Consider the following 8,702-nt stretch of genomic DNA (forward strand, 5'->3'; position numbering starts at 1 on the left):
TGAACTCTGTAAGTCAGCAATGCCTGTGAGTAACATGTTATAACTAACTGCAAGCACTGTTTTCTGTTTCTTACCAGAGGCTTTTCCTAGCACTGCTTCCAGCATTGCATTTGGACTGCCATCCATATGTCAGTCTAACAAGGCAAATCCTATTCACCTGATTTTTTTTAATGCTGAAACTTGTTACTGTTTTGTGGGGCTTTTTTAGCTATATACATCCTGGGAATCTCTGAAACAGTTTTAGCAATTGTACTGATTACTGCAGGCATGCTCTTCTCCAAAAGCACTAAACTTGGGCAGGGGTATGATTAGCTTTTTAGCTGGCAAATGCTGATTCAAAACCAGACCTCAGTTCAATCTGCTTTTCATGAGTGTTAAATCCAGATTTTTTTCCTGCCATCTGACTTTCTTAAGCCTTTGCAGAGGAGAATTATGATGAGAGGAAGACAGAGATCTTGGAAGAACCAATGCCTTTCAAACAATAAGCATGCTCTTCTAGAACTAGCTTTAGTGTAAAATCAAACACAATTATGTGCCTCCTTGTTCCATACTGTTAGCAGATCTTTCTGCCATGCCCTCACTGTATTTTCTTAATACTTCCTTTATATTTCCTGAGCTTTTCTTAACGCGTCCGTTTTGTTCCCAGATTCACTATGAAAGAAGCTATTTGGCTGCTCTGGTTGCAGGCTGCGTGGATGCGCTGCTTTCAGTGGTGAGTAGTCACTAGCCATCCTCTCCTCCCTTTCAACACTGGAGTCAGGAGGCAAGTCAAACTTACAGTGCAAAAAGATATGCTTGCACTCATGTGCAGGCTTGCGAAGAGATGGGTCCTGATTTCATAGAAAGGAATGGGTGTTTCACACTGTACTGCTTTTTTTGAAGAGTCGCTATGCAATTTTTCTTCAAATGGCTACTCATCAACAACAGTTAAATGAAACCAGATGATAGAGTTATTTCCAATGTCAGCTGCTAGCGACCTAAGCACCCACCTTCCCTCGACTTTTTTATTTTTTTTTTTCCAAATTAGAGTAGGAAGTACTTTGCTGAGGAATATTTTCTTTGTTTTGCTTTAATTTATGTTTGTTTGAGACCCAGTACAATAGAAGTTTCATTTTGGTGGGAGGCCGCCTGGCACGAATGCAATGCAAGCAATAAGCAGTTATAAGAATGCTTTTGTGTTTGCAAGTCACAATAATGTCTAATAAACATTCACTCTTTGCCTCTTTAACAGAGCTGATTAAGTGATTCACTTACTTCATGCACGTTCACTACATCCAGATGTAATACCAGTTTCAGTAGATAGTTGCTTTTCAACAAATCTTTGGCAACCTATTTTATAAGTGGGTTTTGGTAAGCAGTTTTCACCATACGGGATTTTTGTGATTTGTTTCATCGGCAAAACGTATTACAGCTAGCGTTAGAAAAAGGTCTGTGTGTCCAACTTGCCCTCATGAAGAATGCAAGCCCCCTACACCAGGAAACCATGTAAATGTGATAACCATATACAATATAGAAGTGGCACTTGGATGCATCAGGAAAGATGTTTCAGGTAGAGATAGGGAAGTGTTAGCACTGTTGTACGAGGTCCTGAGAAGAGTGCTGTGCACAAGAAAGGCTGTGTATAATTTTGACAACCCATGACTGAGAAAAATGAGTTCAAACTGATGCTGAAAAGGGTGATAGGAGGAATGGGCAATCTATCATACAAAGGAAAAGTGGAGATCACAGCTTCCACAGCCTGACAAGATTGAGGATACAGTCATTGTCACCGAGTATGTTTTGGAGATGAGTGAGTATCAAGGTAGAAAAGCTACCTAAGCAATCGAAGAACAACCTTAGTATTAGGAGCAAGCAGGGATAATTGGCTGTAAGTATGTTTAAGCTGGGAATCATGATGGTTATAAGCAGTGAGGTCCTGGAACTGCCAGAGTTACAAAAGTTAAGCATTAACTATTTTCGAGACTGAGCTTACTAAATTTTTAAAAAAGGGTTAAGCAAGACTGTGTTTGTTAGTCCCTCATGGCATCCTCCCTTTGCACAAGACAAAAACTGTCTCTAACCCAGGGCTCATATGAATTTTAGGTTGGTATTATCAGAGTTCCATAGTTATTTTAAGTTATTTGGCATAACTGGGATTGCCAGAACTTCCAGAGCAACAGTATAAGCTAATGGAAACAACATCTAATTTTTTAAATAAATATCAATATTTCGAATCATTACATTTTTTGGATTAATCAAAAACCTGGCAGAAATTTGAATGCTGCTGAACAGTACGATACAAGAAATCGAAAAAAACAACAGTGTAAGCCAAGTATTTTTGTCAGTGGATATATTCAGACATTTTTTAAGGTGTGTTTCATTTCCCCATCAGCTGCATGCAGTTGTGAGCTGAAGTGGGGAAGCTACATAGTAAGTTTTCTGACTCATATCGTGAAATTTCTGGTGAGTAAATGAGCAGGTTTGCATGTGGCACAGAAGGAAAAAACAAGCAGTATGATGGAAACACTGTATTTACCTTGCATAATGAACCGTATTGCACTGAATTCCTTCTTGTAAAGGGGCCTCTATCAAACATGCAAAATAAAATAATTCTCTGTTCCTTTCTTTTCTATCTCCTTATATGCTTTTTAAACTGTGCCCCTGCAAAACTAAAAAAAAATAAAATCCTATGTTCTTCCAGCGACCTAAATTTGCAGAAAGACAGATCCGTTGCATTTAAACAGCATGTGAACACACGGCTCTGTAAATTGCAGATCCCCTCCCTCCCAAGCCAAAGGAAATTTCTCTTCACCAATATCATGATTGTCTTACAGCAGCATATTGGGAAAAATACCCTGGTTCTTTGCTGTCCTGACAAACTGTTTTCTTCCTTGCAGGACTCTGTACTGATGTTTAATTCTCCCATCAACCTCAGAGGTGGCCCAAGCCATCTTCCTGCCTCCCCCATTCCTGTGGGTAGCATTGCTCTGAATAAGGGTCTTGTATAGACTACAACATCCATGGGGCTCCTTTAATTTTCATCATTAAAATAGTAAGGTCAGCAATAAGAAATTGGCTGCATATGCGATTTCACCTCAGCATCTCTAAAAAGCTTCCTGTTGTGTTCAGCCATCTGACACTCCAAGAAAGGAAGAGGAGCTGGAACAAACACAGTACCCTGGTGCTACAGAATCAACTGGCCGTTTAAGATTTATTATGTAGGATCAATTTTTTTGGCCACAGAGGCAATAAAGCATGATTCTAGCAGGCTTAGAGACCTGCCTCTTAGAGAATCTGGCATATGATCATTGGCCTCAAAACAAAACCCCAAAACACCAAATCAGCCCATTCTTGTGGGCTCTCTGTACCCAGGCATCATGACCTCATCAGGTGGTAGAGATGGACAAATTTTCTTTAGCAAAAATGTAATAGGGCTTGCTAGGAAAAACCTTTATGTATCCTTGTGTGTATGTAGCCTTAACAACCCAACAAATATTTCACACCTTAAAAATTTTCTCTGGGAAGCTTGCTTCCTCTGCCTGATAGCAAGTTTCCAGTAAAATCAGTTTGTACTATAGATGCAGAGAAGTTTTTGTCAAAAAGAAATTCCTTCCAAACCATGGATAATCATTATCCACTCTGAATTACCTAATTATCTTTTACGGGTTTTTTATTGCTTGGAAAAAGAAACAAGGGGTTTTCTTGCCAAATCCCTCAGAAGTGGCCTAAATACTCATTGTCTAACGGAGATCACAGATCCAGACTGCTGTCCCATTGTCCAGCATCAGTGCATGCAATAGCCTGGCCTCATAAAACAGACAGTTAAGTGAACAGAAGCAATTAGCCCTCCATCGTGGCCCCTGTTCACAATAGAAAAAACAGCTGATGTTCCCTTAACTTGAAACAATGGGAGGATATGCATGGGCTGTGTAACTCTTACAAACGGAGTAACTCTTTCCAGAGTTCGGACCGTGAGAAAGTAAAGCCCATAAATGGCCTTTCAGTGGATGAACTCCTGAACAGTCTTTTATAATGTGAACTCATCAGTCAGCTGTCTGCGGATGCAGTTTTCTTTAGAAAATCTCAGTTCAACTGCAACATGCCAGTTTTTAGTGATAAACCATTCTGCTGAATGATATTCTGTCTTAGCACTGTATTCACCCCAGTATGGACTTATTTAGCAGCAACTTTTCCCTCCAGCCCTCTTTTACATTCCTTACCATGCTTGTACCTCTTCCTAATGATCTTGGAATAGCAATGACCACCGATGACAGCATGGCAAGAACTGAATGTGGCTCCTAACAATGGCAATGAGGCTTCATTTAAGATTCGGATGCTGAGAAAATTCAAGAGAAGAAGCTGGTGACCTCAGAAATTCAGCTGTTCTCTATTAATCCAGTAATTTACTTTCTTTTAGCTAATTTCTCCCCTACCTAGTTGGGATCTTGCCACCACATCTAATCACTGGATACCCAGAACCCAGCTAGAGCTCCTGCTAGCAACAAGACCATGTTCAAAAAATGAGCCCTCTTCAAAGTCAGTGTACAGCATTGTGTCCCTTCCCACCCAGAATGTTTTCCAAATACCTTCAGGCAATAGTTCATCACTTGCAAGTATGAAAGTCTTTGAAACAAAGAGGCCTTCGCTAATGGCAAGGCAAAGATACCATTAACTTCAGGAAAACAATGCACAATAAATAAAACCATTCAGTACCTTTGGCAATGGTCCATTGACTTGGTCACCAGCTGATGCCGGGAATTTCCTGTAAGCATGCATTCTTTCTGAGCATCGTTTCTCCTTCTCTATCTGCTAAATTTCCCTGTAGTTGAGCCCTGTTTGGATACTGTAGCTCCAGAGGGCTGACTCTTGCCTGGGCAGGCCTGTTTCCAGCCCACTGTTAATCACTATTCTGTTTTCTGAATCTCCTTCCTAAAAAAGCCAGTCTGAAGGTTTCATTTTATTCCTAAAAACCAGTCTGAAGGTTTCGTTTTATTTAATGGTTGAGTAAAAGTTTTCAGTGAAGATCACAGTATGGTTTCGGTTGGAAGGGATCTTTTAAGATCATGTTGTCTAACCTCCAAGATGTCTCACTTGTGCTGCTGTTACCATGGTTTGCTTCTTCAACTCCATCACGTGTCTGTCTCTCCATCAAGTCTACTTGTTAAATCATTTGCAAGAGCTCTTACAGAGAAGTTGTGCCAGTGCAGGATGCTGAGAAGACTGGATGCTGGCAGGACTCTGTGGTCATTGAAGTGTAACTATGATGTCTCTCCAAAGTGCCACTGGAAGAAAGACAAAAGAGAGCCTTATTTTTTTATTAACAAACAGATGGTATCAGAGAGCCCCTACCTCTCTGGATTATCTGTCCATCAGTGATACGGATAAAACAGCTAAACAATTAACTAGTCTTATGGGCATTCTTATCTTGCTCACCAATAGATGGGAGCAGAGATTTCTCTACTCATGAAATGTTCAGGCTACAGCGCTTGCAGTTTTTTGAAGACTACAAGGGGAAAAAATAAAACCAAACAATGACGATATAACTCACTCATGTGTCCACAGGGAGAAGTATATTGTTTCATTTAGTAGCATAGAAATGAGGTTGTAATGGGAGTCAAATGGAAACCAGGAGTCAGCACTCTTGAATTCTTTAACCTTGAAAATCTATGTTTTGGTATCTAGAGCTGGTCAAAGGTATTTAGTACGTTTACAACCTCTCATTGTTATTTCCCAGATATAAGTGTGTTTTGCTTGGATCCAAGCCTTTACAAAAGCAAATAAACATGTCCTAAACTTCCATTCATTTTTCTTATGAGATCAAAGAGGAAAAGCTGTCCAGATGTAAATAGCTAAGCCTCTAATGAGATGACCAGTGAATTGTTTCTCTCTTGCGCTATAAGCATTTAAATTAAAATGTTGCACTTAGGGCACTCTGCACTTCCAACTTGTATAGCGGGATCCAAGCATCTAACACAAGCCAGACAAATAACTTCAGCAATTAGCTTTCAACATAGGTCCCTAGCCTCTGACCTTTCTCATTCATCAGAGGGAAGCCAAATGCTTTGTTAAACAATATTAATCGTGCCTGGCACTTCTCTAGGGCCAGAGACGTCACAAATAGTTTCCTACTAGCAAGAAGCAAAATCTCATGCACTTTTTCTGTTCAACAGGAGGCTGACTCAGTCATACTGGAGGCAAAGTCTGATCCGCTTCTCTCTGTGCGGAACCTGGAAATGGCCGTGAGCGCCTACACAGGTACCACCTGCGTGATGCTGTACTCTGTTGCTCTTCACTATCTTGGGCTTAGCACCTCCACTAACTGAGGAGTGAACCCGCTGTACTCCACTACACCCTGCATTTCCCAGCCCCTGAAAGCACCCTGCCCAACTTCACAAGTTTAACCTAAGCGCCCAGGTCAGAACTCCTTTGACCTGACAGAGAGAGGAGTGTCTGGGGAGACCCCGTTTAGCTGAGCGGAGCTGCCTCCTGGCACTGCCTTGCTGCACTGAGTGCAGGTGGGGTCTGGGGGTAGCAGATGCTTACCTCGGGGAGCTCAGCGCAGTGCCATGGTGAGGCAGGGTGAACCTGGGACAAAAGGCTAGATTTCTGCATGTATTTGAAGACAGAAAGCTGCAGCTACGCCTGCAGGGATTTTGTAAAATCCCTCACAATTGATTAGGTCCACAGAGGTCCTGACTCACCGACTCGGGGAGCTGCCAAACCTTTGTATGATCCTGTGCCATTTAACTGGAAAATGCTTTTTTTAAACCTATTCACTGAGATCAATTTGAATAGCTTGGCGTACGTTTGTTAGGGGGATTTTTGGTTAATTCTCTCCATTCATACCTAAATATTTTGTGCAAGCAGACTGGGAATATAAACTAAGTGCCCCTGGGGCTGCCTGTAAAGACCAGGGTTGAGGGGACAGACAGTACAGTTATCCCATCGTTTTCCATGTACCTCTTACTCTTATCTCATCTTTCAGTCTCCAGATGGATGACTGTTCTGCTGGCAAGAAGAAATGACAACAGTAGCTGGTCTCCTGTTAAATGGAGTCTTGACGTTACTGGCTAATTTCAAGGGTTTAAACATGATGCATCACATTACATCTGTACTCAAGCTGGTTGAGTCACTGTAACTCCAGTGACCTCCATGGACCTCCTCCTTTTCTGCAACACGGTGAGGTTAAAATTCTTCAGCCCATCTTAAAACCTTTTTGCATTAATTTCTGTGCCCTCCTCTCCTTAGACAAAAGATGCCAAAAAGATTAAGTAATCATAGCCCATAGTACAACCTACCTGTAGTTGATTGCCATTTACCAGCTGACGAGTCCTGGTGTCCTCCATTCTGCAAAATTAATTAAATTCAGAATGTGAAAAAAAAACCTCCTCTCATTTACAACAAAGGAGCTATTGGTATTATCATTTGAGCTGATCCAAGCTGACATATTAAACAGCAGCGTGTGCCTTGGCTTCATGGATTTTTCTAGCTCTACATTTAAAAGAGTACCAGCAGCTCAGCTCATTTCCTAGTTAAACCCCAAATATGTGCTTAGGAAAAGTTTGGGTTGATACACGCTCATCAGAATTGTAGTCTGAGCTCTCCTTTTTCTTTGAGCTTGGCCAACAACAACAGTGTTGTAAATTCCTCAAGGGAAAGAAAATGTCTCTCCTGCTAGCTGGTGAGCAGGTGCTTTGCGTTGTGGACTGATGTTTACTCTATGTTGGTACGAATTTGAGGTCTGCTCAACATGGCGTGCTACCAAGGAATACCAGCGATATCTGCAGAGGTAAAACGTGGTGCTGAGGCATGATGAAAGTCTGTCCTCCCCAGTACTTTGGGCCTCTGAGGCCACCTTGATGCCCTAGACCATTTGCGAGCTCCTAAGGCACTTAGACACTCACTGTCCCTCCATTGTACCTTGTCCCAGACAGAGATCTTCATGGTCGGCAGCAGTGTGATACAACCAGGGAAATGTTTTCCCTGAATTTCTGCCTGGTTCCCAGTCAAATCCTTAATTGCTTTTTGTTTTTCTTTCACTAACTTTTAAATAGGGAAAACGTTAAAAAGGAAACTACAAAGTTTAGGAAAGTCAGAAATTTTTACAAGGTTAGAACACACTCCTTGTTCAATAATTAGTAAGTTCTAAGAGCTAAGATACACTTCAGTGATAAGGGCTTTGTATCAGAAAAACAATTCATTCACCCTACACAAGGTCTGCTGACCACAGGACAGACTGGCGATACTGTAAAGGTGTACTCAGCAGTCAGGGGTGGTTAAGCTGTGCTGCAGCACAGAGAACTCACACAAGGGCGCTTGCTATCCCTTGGCCACAGGGACACAGAGAGAAGCAGGACTCCAAGTCCCAGCAGTCCTCCTTCATCTCATCCTTGGCCATCTCCACCAGCAGCATCCGTTGTGGGATGTGCTGCATGGGGCCTCTCTAGAAAGGAACAGAGCTGAGGGTTACGTGGGCAGTCATTGCACCAGATCACAAACAGAAAATCGCTTTTGGAAAGAGCTAGTGTTGAGCAGGAAATGCGATCATGATTTTTATTAATAGAAAAGAAAGGCAGTGACAAAGAGGTTGAAATAAAGGGGAACAGTTTTGCTGTACTATCTTACTCTCCCCTGTTACAGAAGACCTACCACATTTGTAATTTATAGCTGAACCTTCCAGAGCAAAGCAGGAGACAGGAGCATCTGTCAGTTTTAATAAGGAG

General features: G+C 41.7%; 1 long non-coding RNA gene across 7 annotated transcripts in view; it reads right to left on the reverse strand.

The window, feature by feature from the left end:
* LOC308058196 overlaps positions 1–8,405 on the reverse strand; it is a 60,707-nt gene extending 52,302 nt beyond the window's left edge. For 6 of the 7 annotated variants that reach the window (XR_013925713.1, XR_013925714.1, XR_013925715.1 and 3 more), the window contains exons 1-2: positions 7,278–7,597; positions 4,693–5,261 (exon numbers count right to left, since the gene is read on the reverse strand). This is a non-coding gene — a long non-coding RNA (uncharacterized lncRNA). Of the gene's footprint in view, positions 1–4,692; positions 5,262–7,277; positions 7,598–8,285 lie in introns of those variants that run through there. The other variant, XR_013925712.1, reaches the window with a different exon arrangement.
* Positions 8,406–8,702: the final 297 nt, after the last annotated feature.

The sequence above is a fragment of the Falco punctatus genome (genome assembly GCF_963210335.1).
Source record: "Falco punctatus genome assembly, chromosome: 1".
In the NCBI taxonomy this organism is placed as follows: Eukaryota; Metazoa; Chordata; class Aves; order Falconiformes; family Falconidae; genus Falco; species Falco punctatus.